This window comes from Rhinolophus sinicus, linkage group LG02 (genome assembly GCF_036562045.2).
Source record: "Rhinolophus sinicus isolate RSC01 linkage group LG02, ASM3656204v1, whole genome shotgun sequence".
NCBI lineage: Eukaryota > Metazoa > Chordata > Mammalia > Chiroptera > Rhinolophidae > Rhinolophus > Rhinolophus sinicus.
The window spans coordinates 128,306,662-128,322,500 of record NC_133752.1 but is presented as its reverse complement, the minus strand read 5'-3'; positions in this window follow the sequence as shown (position 1 = coordinate 128,322,500).

Sequence of the window (15,839 nt, the reverse complement as noted above, 5' to 3'; positions counted from 1 at the left end):
AGGCTGAGGGAAACTTTTAAATCCTTGGCCAGTGTAGACGATATATAGTTGATATGCAAAGCCAGACAATGGAGATCCAATTCACATGTAAGTAAATAAAAGACATAATAAAGACATAATAAAAGAATCAGTCCTGAAATCAATTAACACCTGGATTGGTACATATTCAGATCATGTTCTAGGAAAATTAACACCAAGGCTTACTTTGATGAAGTACATAAACTTTAAAGATAAAAAAAAAAAAAAAAATCTCATAGGTTCCAGGGAAATAAAACCATAATACAATTCCACAGGAGGAGAAATATTTAGCCAGACCACCTTCAGACCTCAGATCACCAAGTGTGGTCCAATGACATTTGAGTATTTGCAGAGACTGGTCAGACGGCAGAGAGCAATAAATTTCAAGCTAAGAAAGTCTGTCTTAATTTTTTTTCCCCTTATGTACTTTGTTTTTACAGCTTTATTGAAGTGTCATTTATATCCAGTAAATTGATGTCCATATTGAAATGTGATAAATTTCAACATACGTATAGACCCATAAAACCATTACCACAGTTAAATAACAAACATTTCAATGAACTTCTAAAGTTTCCTGGTAACTCTTCTGTAATCCAATTCTTCCACCATCCCATACCCAAACAACGACTGATCTGCCTTCTCTCATGATGTAAATTTGCATTTTTAAAATTTTACAAAAGATGGCGTCATATGTTATACACCCATTCGTGGAGGAAGAGAATGTGGCTTTTGTCACTTAGCATATTTGCTTTGGAAATCTCATATGAATCCATTTGTTGTTTTGTTTTTTTTAAATTACTGAATAGTATTCCACTATGATTACATCACAATTTGATACATCTGTTGGTTGTCATTTGGGTTGTTTCTAGCTTTTAGTTGAAAGTTTTAGCTTTTAGTAAAGAATCCCAAACAAATATATCTCCAATGAAAATTTGTGTACAAGCAAGTCTTTGTGTGGAAATAAGCTTTAATTTCTTTAAAGACCTGGAAGTGAAATGAAACTGTTGCATCATAAGGTAGTGAATTCTTAATTTTGTAAGACTCTTACCACCAGCAGTTTATGAGATTTGCAACTGGTCTACATCCACGCATACGAACACTCGCTATGGCCAGTAGAAATTCAAGTGGGTGTTTTTTGGTATTATGTTTTGTTTTTTTAATTTTTTTAAAAAATATTTCAATTATAATTGATATACAATATTATATTACTTTCAGGTATACAACATAGTGATTAAACATTTATATAACTTATGAAGTGATCACCCCAATTAGTGCAGTACCCATCTGACACTGTACATAGTTATTACAATATTATTGATTATGTTCCCTATGCTGTACTTTACCTCCATGTGATTGTTTTTATAACTGGCAATTTGTACATCTTAATCCCTTCCCCTTTATCACCTATCCCTCTAAACCCCTTCCCATCTGGAACGTTGTGTTTTTCATTTGCACTTCACTGATGACTAATGATCTTGTGTTTACTTGCCATTTGTAAATCTTCTTTGATGAAATGTCTGTTCAAATCTTTTGTCTGTTTGTTTATTTTTAATTAGGATGTGTGTCTTTATTATTGAGTTGAAAGAGTTCTTTATATATTGTGGATTCAAGTTCTTCATCAGTGATATGTTTGCCAATATCGTTTCATAGTTTATGGCTTGCCTTTTCCTCACCTTAACAATGGGTATTGAAGAGTTAGAAGTTTGTAATTTTGATAAAGTCCCATTCATCAATTGTTTATGGCTCATTTTAGTGTTTTTATTTGTTTGTTTTTGTGTTTTTTAAAGAAATGTTTCATAATATAGAATCACAAAAATTTTCTTCAGTGTTTTCTAATAGAAGTTTCATAGTGTTAACTGTAATGTTTAGATATAAGACCCATTTCAAGTAAATTATTGTATGTGGTATAAGGTAAAGAAGGCCTTAGGTTCATTATTTTGTATATAGATAATCAATTGCTCCAGCACTATTTTTTGGAAAGATTATTCTTTCCCTAATGAAAATTGTCTTTGTACCTTTGTCAAAAGCAATTGGAAATATATAGATGAATATTTTTCTAGACTCTCCATTCTGTTCTGTTGTTCTATCTATTCATCTATTTTTGCACCAATACTGCATTGTCTAATTGTCTAGATTACTGTGGTTTAATGGTACATTTTGAAATCTGTTATTATAACTCCTCTAACTTTGTTCTTCTTGGTGAAAATTATTTATTCCAGGACATTTGCATTATTGGCATTGTCATATAAATTTTAGAATCATCCTGTCAACTTCTATCAAAAAAGTCTTCTGGGATTTTGGTTGGGACTGTGTTGAATTATAGGTTGAATTGTGGAGAATCAACCTCTCAACAATAATAAGTCTTTCAGTCTATAATCATGATGTATTTCTGCATTTTTTATATTATTTTAAGTTTCTCTCAGCAATGGTTTGTGTTTTTGTTGTAAAAGAATTGCACAATTTTATCAAATTTATCCATTAGTATTTCATATCTTAAAGCTATCCATTGTATTTTAATTGCATTAGGTTTGAAATTTAAATTATTAATTGTGTTACTGGTATATAGAAACAAAATAGATTTCTTTGTATTGACCTTATACTCTATAACTTTGCTTTTTTGTGGATTTCTTATGTATTTCCTTTTTACCAGCTTTATTGAGGTATAGTTGACAATTAAAAATTGAATGGATACATTGTGAAATATTCACCATAATCTTCTTTATTTTATGTCAGCTCTTCCCAACTGGGTATTCCAAAATCAATGCATGCTACATTCTGTCTCACCCCCACTCTGAAGATTCATTTCAAATATTAGCACATTAAAGTATTAAAAAATTCCACACAAATATGTAGCTTTTTAAAACAATGTTTCTCAATATATTTGACTGCAAAAACTTTTTTTGAGGAACAACTTTTAATATTGCTCAAACTTTAGTAACAGTCCCCAAAATTGCAGTCTTAGGTCATTTGATCAAAAGATTGGCATCAATAAATGGGTGTTTTGGGGAGAGTAACACAGTTGCTGTGAATAGAATGGATTGGAAGCCAGGAGAGCTTACCAACTAGAAAGCCATTGAGATAGCTATTGCAATAAGCCAGACAGGAGGAGACGAGAGCCCAGAGAGTTGTAAAGAAAGAATTGATGAAATGCCTTGCTGACTTCCCTTTGCCTGAAATGCCCTGTTATCTCCTTCCCAACATGGATTTCAAAGAATCAGTTTTGTTTGAATAACTACTACAACAAGGAGAATATGGTTGTAGTATTTACTCCTTGACAAAGTGTAACCACTATTTTCCCCCTTGCTTCTACAGTCTTCTTACTGTCTTTATTTGAATGAACATGCAACTTGTTGTCAACAGGTTAGCTAGTTACAATAAATAGAATACTTCATTAATATTAAAAATCAGTGTTGGTAGGCTCTGCCTCCAAAACCATCCATAAAAAAAATACGGTTTGTTTTATAATCTTGGTCAAATCCCACTTCCTCACAAAGGAATCCTAGACCATGGTCTCATATATTAACTCTCTCACCTCTGTTGTAATTGTCTTCTATGGAAGGACTCTCAGATAATTGCTTACCCTCTCCTCAGCACCATCTATGGTCTATTGCACTAGGTACAAGATAAGTACTAATTGATTAGATGTAAACATTTTTCTGGATTTTCTATTTGATAAAGAGACTGTGAATTTTAATAAAATGTTCTGTGTATATTGGAGAGAAATGAAATGGAATAGAATAATTTCTCATGGAAAGGTAACAGCCTCTAAAAATGTGAAGTTTAAAGGGAACATATACACACAAGTAAATTAGTAGAAAATTATACTTGTGAACTTGTTTTAAATTCATCTGATCTCTAGTAAGATAAGTGAGAATACATAGACAAAACTATTCAGCAATAGAGCTTTTTTGGAAATGAAATGTTTGAATACATCATTTTCTTCTAAGCAGGCAGAAGTGAATGCAAACTGAGCATTTAAGTTGCCTGACTACCCTTTTAAAAAATTCCCACAGAAAAAGTACAGGTACTAATAGCATTTTATTAGATTCTCGCTTATGAAGAGTAGGACATTGAAATAAAAATTGTACTTGTGATTTTAGTAATGGAGTATAAGCTCTGCAGTCAAGGGAGTCAGTAAAATTTGATTTGAATCCCAGCTTTTGTTTTGTTAGCTAAATGATCCTGGGCAAATCATTCTATAACTGTCTATCAGTATCTTCCTATTTTGAAAATAATAGCATATTCCTCAAAGGATTGCTGTGAGGCCCATGAGATAATAGATGTAAGTTGGTATAAACAGTAAAGTAAGTAGGTTCTGTTTTATTCTTGTGTAATTCATTGTACGATATTGGAGGATGTTTGAACAAAATTGCTTTTGGTAAACAAAGAAATAGAACATCTAAATTAATTTTAGGACCATTAATTTCAGAAATACGTACTTAAGACAATAAAAATTCGATTTCACTGAATTGTTTACATGCGGAGAGGAAATGTCATAGGCCCCACAATGATTTTCACTGGATTTTTAGGAAAAGTACATAGTCCAAAGCCACAGAGTTTTCTTCCTATGTTTTTTCTAGAAATTTTGGTTTTGGATTTTACATTTAGGTCTATACTGCATCTTGAGTTAATTCCTTATGGGATGCAAGGTATGGATTGAAGTTCATTTTTTTGCATATGGATCACCAGTTATTCCAGCATGATTTATTGAAACAACAATCTTCTCTCCGATGAACTGTTTTTGCACCTTTGTTAATAACCAGTGGTCCATAAATATATGGGTCTATTTCTGACTTGCCCTTTTGTTCCATTGAGCTATATCTACTGTCTTGTTTATTGTGGCTTTACAAGAAGTTAGGTAGGGTTAATACTCCAATTATTTCAAACTTATTTGCTATTCTAGGTTCTGTGAATTTCGATATTGTTTTTAAAATTTGCCAAACTCTACAAAATTACCTCTTCAGTTTTGATTAGGATTGAGTTAAATGTATAGATCAACCTGGAGGGAACTTGCATCTTTAAAACACTGAATCTTCCAACCCACTTAGAAGGTATATCTTTCTATTAAGACTTTAATTTATCTCAGCAATTTTTTGAAGTTTTCAGATCTTTAATATCTTTGGTCAGATTTATCCTTGGGTATCCATATTTTTGGATGCTATTGTAAAGGGTATTACTTTAAAAATTTCAAGCATTTTGAAACAAGTTTGGCAGTATCTTAAAAATTAAACATACTTCTGACATATGATCCAGACTTTTCTCTTCTAGATATTTACCCAAGAGAAATGAAAGCATATGTCCATTAAAAAGACTGTACAGAAATATTCACAGCAGGTCTATTTATAATAGCCAAAAGCTGGAAACAACTCAAATACCCATCAAAAGGTGAATGAATAAACAAACTGTGACACACACACACACACACACACACACACACACAATGAAATAACACTTAACAATAAAAAGGAATAAACTATTGATCCACATCTAGAACATGAATGAATCTAAAAATAATTGTATTGAGTAAAAGAAGCCAAATGAAAAATAGAACAACCTATATTATTTTATTTATATAAAATTCTATGAATCCAAACTAATCCATAGTGGCATAAAACAAATTATTGGTTACCAGGAATGGGGTGAGGGGTTGGGAGGTGTACTGGTTTCCTAGGTCTGCCATAACAAAAAAAAGTCTGGGTGGTTTAAATAACAGAAATTGATGTTCTCAAAGTTTGGGAGGCCAGCAGTCCTAGATCAAGGTGTGGGCAGGTTTGGTTTCTCCTGGGGCCTCTCTCCTTGGCTTGTAAATGACTGCCTTCTTGCCGTCTTTGGATGCCCTTTCCTCTGTGTCTGCAAGCATCCCTGGTATCTATCTTTTCTTATGAGGACATCAATTATATTGGATTAGGGTCCCATCCTTATGACCTCATTAACCTTAATTACCTCCTTAAATGCCCTATCTCCAAAATACAGCCACATTGGGGGGTAAGTCTTCAACATATGAATTTGGAGGGTGACACAATTCGATCCATAGTATTCCATCCTTTGCCCCCCCCAATTTATGTCCCTCTCTTATGCAAAATATATTTGCACCTTCTCAACAGCCCCCAAAGTATTAACTTATTTCAGCATCAACTCTAATTTCAAAGTCTCGTATGAATATCTAAATCAGGTATGAGTGCGATTTGAGAAAGAATTCATCCTGAGAGAAAATTCCTCTCCAGCCCTGTGAAACTAGACAAGTTACGTCTTTTCTAAAAATACAATGGTGAGACATGGGTAGGCTAGCCATTCCCATTCTAAAAGGGAAAAATCAAAAAGAAGAAAGGGGTGACAAATCCCAATCAAGTTCAAAACCTAACAAGACAAATTCCATTAGAGGTTACGGATCAAGAATAATCCTCTTTGGCTTAATTTTCCACTCTCTGGGAGTCTCTGGGGAGGCAGCGTCACCCCCATGGTTCTAGGTGGTGAGCCTTCCCCCAAGACTGTGGGCAGCAGCCTTGTCCCTGAGGCTCTAGCCTGCTAAAAGGGAGCAGGGGACAGCCTAGGCCTTTGAAACCAAGGAGGAAAAGCCTTGTCCCCCTCCCCCACCTCAGGCCTGTGTACTCTAAGCCTGAAGTGGGAGTCTCAGCCCTGCTGATCTCTGAATCACCTTCAAGGTCATTCTTACTTTTTCTTAAAGGATAACACACATTCACAGTGGAATAGCTCTATTGTTCCGTCCTGTAGAATCCAAAATGCCTGGTAGCCTTTCATTTTGTCCCAGCTCTGTTCCCTTTAGTCCCAGTTGTCAATGTTTCCTCTGACATAATTCCATCTCTATTCCTGGTTTCTTCTGCCGAGATGGCTGATTAAATCCATAAGGAACATCCATGATCTCTTTATCAAATGATTTTCTAGCTACATCCTTGGTTTTCTTCTCTCCAGAACACACTTTCTCCTGGGAAATTTCCCAATCTTCAAGTTCTTGTTCCTTTTTACTTAATAATTCCTTCAATTTATTTCTCTATTCCTGTATTTTACTACAGGAAGGAGAAACCAGGCTGCAGTTTCAATACTTGCCTTCAAAATATCCTCAGCTAAATATCTGCGGCATTTTAATTTCTACTTTTCTGAAAATATGAAAATGCAATTCAGCCAAGTACTTTTTGCCACTTTGTAACAAGGATTGGCTTTCCTCCAGTTGTTGATAACTTGTTCCTCATTTCCCTCTGAGAACCCACTAACACCACCTTTGATTTCCGTATTCCTACCAATCCCTTTAAGACAATCGAGGCATTTTTAAAAAATGCATCTCAAAACTTTTCCAACCTCTACCCGTTACTTAATTCTAAGGTCACTTTCACATTCTTAGGTATTTGTTACAGCAGTGCCCCAGTACTTGTTACCAAAATTGAAATTAGGATTCTCAAGAGAAACAGAACCAATAGGATGTGGATATTTATTAATTTATTTATATTAATATACCCTTTTTCCCTGAAAATAAAGCCTAGCCAGACAATCAGCTCTGATGCGTCTTTTGGAGCAATAATTAATATAAGACCCAGTATTATATTATTTTATTTTATATTATACTATATTATATTATATTATATTATATTATATTATATTATATTAGACCTGGTCTTATAGTAAAATAAGATTGGGTCTTATATTAATTTTTGCTCCAAAAGATGCATTAGAGCTGATTGTCCAGCTAGGTCTTATTTTCAGGGAAACATGGCGTATATAATATATGTAATATATATTATATGTAATATATATTATATGTAATATATATTATATGTAATAATTATATATATATATATATTTATTTATTTATTTATCATAAGGAATTGGCTGTTGTGATTATAGAGGATGGCCAGTAAAAAAATCCTCATTTTAGGCTGACAGACTCAAGACCCAGGATTGCTAATGGTGCAGATGGAGTCTTAGGGCAGTCTGCTGAATTCCCTGTTGCTTGGGGAACCTGTTCCTTTCATTATTATGAAGGCCTTCAATTGATTGAATGAGGCCCACCCATATTATGGACAGCAATCTGCTTTACCCAAAAAGCACCGATTTAAATGTCAACCTCATCCAAAAACATCCTCAAGTCGAAACATAGAATTACCATCTCAAGTTTAGATTACGTTAGTTATCTTCATTCTGGTGATAGTTTCATGGGTATATACAAATCTCCTAAATTACCAAATGACATACTTAGAAATCTGTAGTTTATTCTATGACAAATATACTCAATAAAGCCATTAAAATATTATTGAGAAACAAATGCTAGGACTAATTTTCATATGTATATATGACAATTATGTCATTTATTGATCAAGACCTATCTCAGGAGATTTTTTTTAGGATATTAATAAACCACATGATTGGCAAGCAAAATTAATCAGAAACACGTGTTTAATAAGTTCCTGTATTTCTAACCAGAAAGATCACCTAATGAGTAGAAACCTGCTACAAAGAAAAAAAAAGTTTCAGCAAGTTTGCATCTACTTTGTATTCACTTTTCATCCAATAATGTATATTATCAAAAGAAACATATTAAATTCCACCAAGAAAATAAAGAAGAAATGGTAAATTCATAGCTCTAGGTCTTTTTTAAATATGTGTGTGTTCATTTATTATGTTAACCGAAAGTCTAGAAAAATTGTGTTTCATGTCTATGACTAACTGAATTATTTCTGTTTAGTTTGATAACTGATGATTTTACATAATAACTTTCTAACAAGAGATAGCAAAGTCAGTATAGAGAGAAGCTAACATCAATTACCACAGATCAAAATGCAATGCAAAGGAGAGTTAGTGAATATCTGTAAGAATTAAGTTGTTAAATTCCGTGATATTTAAAAAATTCACAACTAGTTGTTGCTCCCATGCTGTTGTACACAGGAGCTCTCCCTGCTATTTATTATTCGATTTAACAATATATTTCCCAACTACGTATTAGTAAACATTTGATATGAAGTGGCTGTTTACCCAAATGACAGGTCTGAATTCCATAGCATAATAATTAATGAATATGCACATATACAGTCTTAAGGATTCAATTAAACATAAATTTAGAAAGTAATTCATAATTTGGGGAGTTCTCTGCATCTGACTCCAAACAATAAACATGATTTCTTATACATATTCTAATTTTCCTTTGAACAGACTGTTTTTATATTTAACGTATTACCCATAAATTTATTAGTATTTAAGTCACACACTTACCAAGTAGGGAAGTGAGGGGTTACACTGTTTTTTTTAATAAACAGAAACTGCTTATAGCTTCTCACATAGAAGACCAAATACTTATATGAATGAGATATAAGGTATTTTATTAATAAATGCCACACACAACACTTACCCTATTCTTTGTAGACTCTACCTACTTTGCTTTTTAAATGTCATCCATATTTATCAGACTGCATGGTTCTTGACATTTAGGATTTTTTTTTAATCAAATTGTAACTGAAGCTTTGACAGTAGGAACTAATTATCAAGGGACCAAGAGTAACTTCATTTTTGTTTTCAGCAGCAAGCTATTGTAAAACTATGAATTATCAGTTATTTGTGATACTCCATAGTGGGGGCTTTTATTATCATAATATAGTTAAGTCTTTCTTAAAGTACTTCATAGTTCTTGGAAATTTCCAGGGAAAGTTTCAGAAATTAAGGTTGATGTATTAGACAAGTTATTCTGTCCTTTTGTCTTCCAAATCATCTATATATGTTGTATTAAAAAAAAGTCTTAAAAATCTTTTATAAAACAAAAGCCTTACTTGAGAAGATGCATTTAATGGAAATATTTCCCCATGAAAAGTGCATTAAACAAATATTACAATGTCTATCTCTGATCATTCAAATTAATCTTTTTAAAAAGCCCTATCTCATAGTGTATTAATGACTAGTCAATATTTTATAAACTTTAATATTTCCACTAGATATATTTGCAAATGATCAGCAATATTATAATTGTTTTCCTGCTCTTCAATCAGTCATGATAATATATATAATTCAACGTATGTTAAGAAACCTCAGGACCCACTAGGGAAAAAATGTGCTTACTAGGAAACTTGTAATAAAAATAGTGAATTTATCAAGAATTGTGAAGGATCTGAGATTTTACTCTCCTTCAAGTTAACAAATTAGTCTGCCATAGTTATATAATTGCCGATATAAGACACAAGACATGTAACTTTTCACAGCAATAGTAGTGGACAGTATAATTTTTGCTTTGGTTCCCTAATCCTCTGTTTTCACAGGGTGACATGAAGAGTACTAGTTGACATCTGCATATCCAATGGGTTGCATTACAGGAGAGGAACTGTGAGCTTGAGGAGCTGACTGTTTTATAATGAGCAATAAATGTGCCTAACATTTGCTCTGAAAAGAGGCACTATCTTTCTCTTTCAGGGTTGTTCATGACTCTAGAAAATAGAGTCCAAAAAATTGCCACTGCCTCTGACCTCAAGACATGTAAAAACATGAAAAATCCATGGACAATAGTCTTGCAGTAGTATTGCCTTATGTATGTGTCTTTAAAGTAGCAAACTCCTCTAATGGGTATTGATCATATGACTGACATTAACATTTTTCAAAAGTCTCAGTATATTGAGACCTATGAAATTAAATTAATTTGTCAATTTTCTTACCATAATTTAGGCATTTTATATAAAAATCCTACATGAAGGGCAAGTTTATGATCTTCAGAAGAATATTTTGCTAATTTTAAGGTAATGCTGAACAGCAGCTATGCACTGAAAAAATATGTAACTGAAAAGGAATTATAGTAAAACCAAACATATTTTAATATACAATAATTTCCCCTTATCCTCTCAGGGGATATGTTCCAAGAACCCCAGTGGATGCTTGAAACTATATATATATTAAAATAAGACCATTTTTTTGCTCCAAAAGACGCATTAGAATTGATGGTCCAACTGGGTGTTATTTTGGGGGAAACATGGTTCTTCTTAAAAAAAATGACACAAGTCTTTGGCTTACAAATAAAAAGCATAAAGAATAAAACCAAAAACCATGAGAATGAGAATAACAGGGGAAAAAGTCAAGCAGGAGGAGAGTTAAATCAATGACAGCAAGGTAGGGGAAGCTGCAGCAGCACAAAGCTTGGCTCTGAACTTCCTGGCAGCCAGGGTAAAGCAGAAAATGAGCTCATTTGCTTGCTAAATTTACAAATTTAACTTTATCGTAGGTATACATGTATAGGAAAAAACATATATATATATGTAATCTCCACACCTACTATGTTTTTTTCCTATACATGCATACCTACGATAAAGTTAAATTTGTAAATTGGGCATCATAAAAGATTAATGATAACTAATAAAAAATAGAACAGTTATAGCAATATACTTTAATAAAAGTTATGTGAATGGCTTTGGGGTCGATATTAAGTAAAATAAGACTTACGTGAACACAAGCCCTGTGATACCGAGACAGTCAGTCAGATAACTGACTGACTATCAGAAGACTGATGGGTGGGTGATGTATATAGGGTGGGTATGCTGGACAAAGGGATGATTCACATCCTGAGTGGGATAGAGCAGGACAGTGAGATACTTTATCACACTACTCAGAATGGTGAGCAATTTAAAACTTATGAGGTGTTTATTTCTGGAATTTTTTATTTAATATTTTTAGAGTGAAGTTAACCACACATAGCTGAAACTGTGGAAAACAAAACTATGAATGAGGGGGGACTACTGTAAATACAAATAATAAGGTGTGAATAAAAGCTAAAATAGACAAGAGAGTGAAAATAACAGAGCCTGGAAATGGCCAATATTTGATATTTGCAAGGCATTCAGAGAGTCTGATTTAGCTTTTTGTTTTAGATAGCTACCAGGTTTCCGGCTTCTAAACTATGAATAGATGTGTTTCCTTTTCTAGATTTTATGCCCTAACATTCAGTGTTCTTCTGCCCTAGTCTTGCCCATGAAATGTGGGCTCATTCGGTAAGAACCATCAGGAATATCGGCCCTGGGACATAAAGCCATCACTAGGGAGTGGTACCCAATCCAAGCACACTGAGTGATATGCTGTGTGTCAGGGAGAACAACTGCCCATGGGATGCTCGGTCAAAGCCTCTGCCCAGCAAGTGCAGTCTTTATTGGATGGACTTAAAATTATTCAGTTGGATATGCTCTTGTGATTTTCAAATGGGACACACACTAAGATTTAAATAGGGGATGCTTGATGATGAGGGTTTGGTCATTTGAGTTGCTATTTAGCCTGAAGCACAGTAAGATAATTTATTTCTATTCTTCTCCAGCCTATTACACATTCAATTCATAAAAACTGAGAGTGGGATCCAGTAACTATGCAACTGCTCAGATGGCTTTCCACACGTGCTCACTTCTCCTTACACTGAGACAATAAATCCTCATTACCTACAACAAACTGAGTACATATCTTCCCTCCAAGGGAAGAGTTTCCCTGATACACATAGGATTAATTAAGACCAAAATATATAATTTACTATATGGTTAGTTTAATGACAACTATACACAAACTTGCATATATTATATCATGTAAATCTATTGTAATTTCCAATCCCTCCTTTGTAGGAATTATTAAACGTGTTATTTATATGTGGCTGAGATTCATTATGTTTCTGTTGGGACAGTATAGTCAAATTTTTGCACCCTGGTTTTTTTTCTGTGTCTTCATCATTTCTCTAGAAAAACATTTAATATCAATTTGAGGGGATTCTACGTCTTAATCAGAAGCTACTCAAAATCTAATTTTAATTAGAGAACCCTTGTAGATTGAGTTTATGTAACTCAGGATAACTCTGCTTTTAATTGTATCCTGAATTGCCCAAAAGGTTAGACTGGCTTTTCCCCTTCCAATACAGTTTTAGTATCAGTGCCAATTTGCCCCCGACACAAAGGTTTGTTGGACATTTCACAGGACAATACACCCTTCTGTTTTTTCTCACTCTAGGAATACTTTGCTTATACTTGCAAAAGAATTGCAGCAGATATCTTTCCCTCTAAATCTGTAATCTATGGTGCTGCAATCCACAAGGGGTGGGGGAGGGATGTGGAGGCAGGAGGTCAGGGTTTTCTTCTCTTCTCCAGATACTTTTAAGGAGGAGCGATAATCTCATGGAGACCCAACGTGAAAATTCTCACCATGTGCACAAAACTTTGATTTCCTGTACATCACTATATTTTACATTTCTTTTAATTTTACAGTGTCTCTTCACTTTCATAGTACTGGTTATATTGTTCAATTTTTTTTCACGATCTCTGGTGTATAGGGTATCATTTATTTATTTTTTAGTTGTACATTAACATAAAATTTTAGTTGTAAAACTGCTCTGAAGATGTCTGAGGAAAAGGGGAAAACTAAGATCTACCAATGATAGAAATTACTTTGCTATAGTGAAGATGAAATTAAATGTGTGATTGTAACATTAGCACTCTATGTACTTGATAACTTCTCAAATTTCTAATACTAATGCAAATTTCTTACATGTTTTTACTCTTGACATAATTTTAATTTTTCATAGTTTTCTGATCATCTCTTGAAAAAAAGTAATTTGTTTTAGTGGAAACAGTATGGATTTAGGAATCAGACAAATCGAAACTCAAAATATAGTTCTCCCACTCATTATGTATTCAAACTTGAGAAAGTCATCATGCCCGCAAAGCCTCAGTTTCATCATCAGTAAATTAAGACTAATAATATCTAGTTTGCAGAGGCTTTGAGATTTTGCTATTACATGGGGAAAATACTAGGTCATTGTTTGCTCTCAAAAGTTTTTTAAAAATTAGCTTTGACATATTGGAATATTTACCAGTCTCATGTATATAGTGAATTTTTTCTTTTGGTGTTTGGTAATCAGTCTCTTAAAAACTTGTTATCTTTAATATAAGTAAAAAGATAATGCTATTTTCACCCAGACCTTTTCTGCTCTCTAACATGTTAATATTATCCATGCTTTCTTTAAGTTTCCATAATAATTTGCTCTGCCTTTCTGGGGGTGTGTGTCGGGGGTGGGCTGTGTAGCTGTGTGCGCATCACACACACAAGCACACAATGTCTGGATAAAAGGCACATCAAATAATAAAAGTTGCTTTCTCTGGTAAGTACCATAGCAGCTAGGAGAAGGAATGCAGTTATTTTAACTATAGAATTTTATACAGTGTGTATATTTATAATATACCATGTGTCCCCGAAAATAAGACCGGATCTTATATTAATTTTTGCTCCAAAAGATGCATTAGGGCATATTTTCAGGGGATGTCTTATTTTTTCATGTACAACAATCTACATTTATTCAAATACAATCATGTCATCTTCTTCTGGAACATCATCATACTGTACTAAATGCGTCCGTCTGACTGATGATCTTGACTGGAGCTTATTTTCAGTGTAGGTCTTATTTTCAGGGAAACATGATAACATGATAGTATGTCATATTGTTAAAATGATATTTAAGCTGACAAAAATGATAGCTTTGTTTCTTTTACTTTTTGACTTTGAAAACATTAAATTTATTCCACCAACTACCTTTAAATTCAGGCAATCATCTTCTTTGCTATCCCCTAAGACCGCTACTTGATCTAGCTCTTTCTTAAATCAGGAAACAAAATCATGTGACTTTATTATTTTAACTTATTATGTTATGCCTCTTTATGTCTCCGTTGGAATATTGATTTTAAACCCCTCACCAGGAAGGCTGTTATTAAAAAAAAAAAAATCATGATAGCCTATAGTGGATAATGAAGTTTATCATAGTAGTAACAAGCATGACATAGCAATGATTTTCTTTATTTAGGTTGCATATTGTTCATAACCAAATAATTGATCCCACACCAGCCTACTTAGAGTTCCTATGAGTCCAGAGAGACATTGTAAAGTAGCTACTATCGTAGAAAAGACTTTAGATGCAGTGTGTCTCTTATAACATATTGCTGTTTGGTGATCTCCAAGGAGTCTTTAAAAAATAGATTTTCTCCGTGGCAGGCTTACCTATGCAATTCTTTTTTGATTACAGTTTCCTTCTTTCTCTTTTTTCAAATCTTTCAAAAGTAGCAATACCTGAATTCACAAAACAACATCACTGTTACTCTTTATTATATAAAGTAGTTTTATAAACAAGGAGCTTTATATTCTCATATTTTATGACTAAATGATATATGCTCAAAGCAAGACCGCTATTCAGCCCAGATGCACAGTTTTCAAATGTGCCAGATGTTCTAGATATTCACATACATGAATCTTTCTAATCTACTTAAAAAAAAAAAAAAGCGCCACAGCTCTGAGCCCCCTCGGTACCTCCCCCAGTATTTTGGCTATCCTGTCAAGACTGCCTCAAGATCTAGGGTTAATGAGGTCACATTTGAAACAGTAGGAGCCTCCAGGACTGTACTTTAGCATGTGTTTATCGGTGTCATAATCCTTGCTAAATATTGAATGTCAAGGGGTGCTGTTTGGATGTTAATGATATATTGCATATTATTTTTGTTAGAATTTCTTATAATTAGAAGTATAGAGGAAAAAGCTCATCTAAGTATACTTTTGCATCTAATCCCAAGAACAAGGGCTATGTCTTTATCACCCAGACCTCTTTGGATCGGTCTAGTTTGGAGATGTTGTCTGGCATAGACATGGAGGTCTCACTGTCCATCCAGTGATTCCCTGGACACCACAACTCCCTTTATGGTAAAGAAAAAAAGAAACAAAAAGATCGGAAGTTGAGATTACCTGGATTCGAACCTTGGTTTTGTTACTCCATTAGCTGTGAGACCTTAGGTCACACATTTAAATTTTCTATGCCCTCCCTATCTGTAAAATGG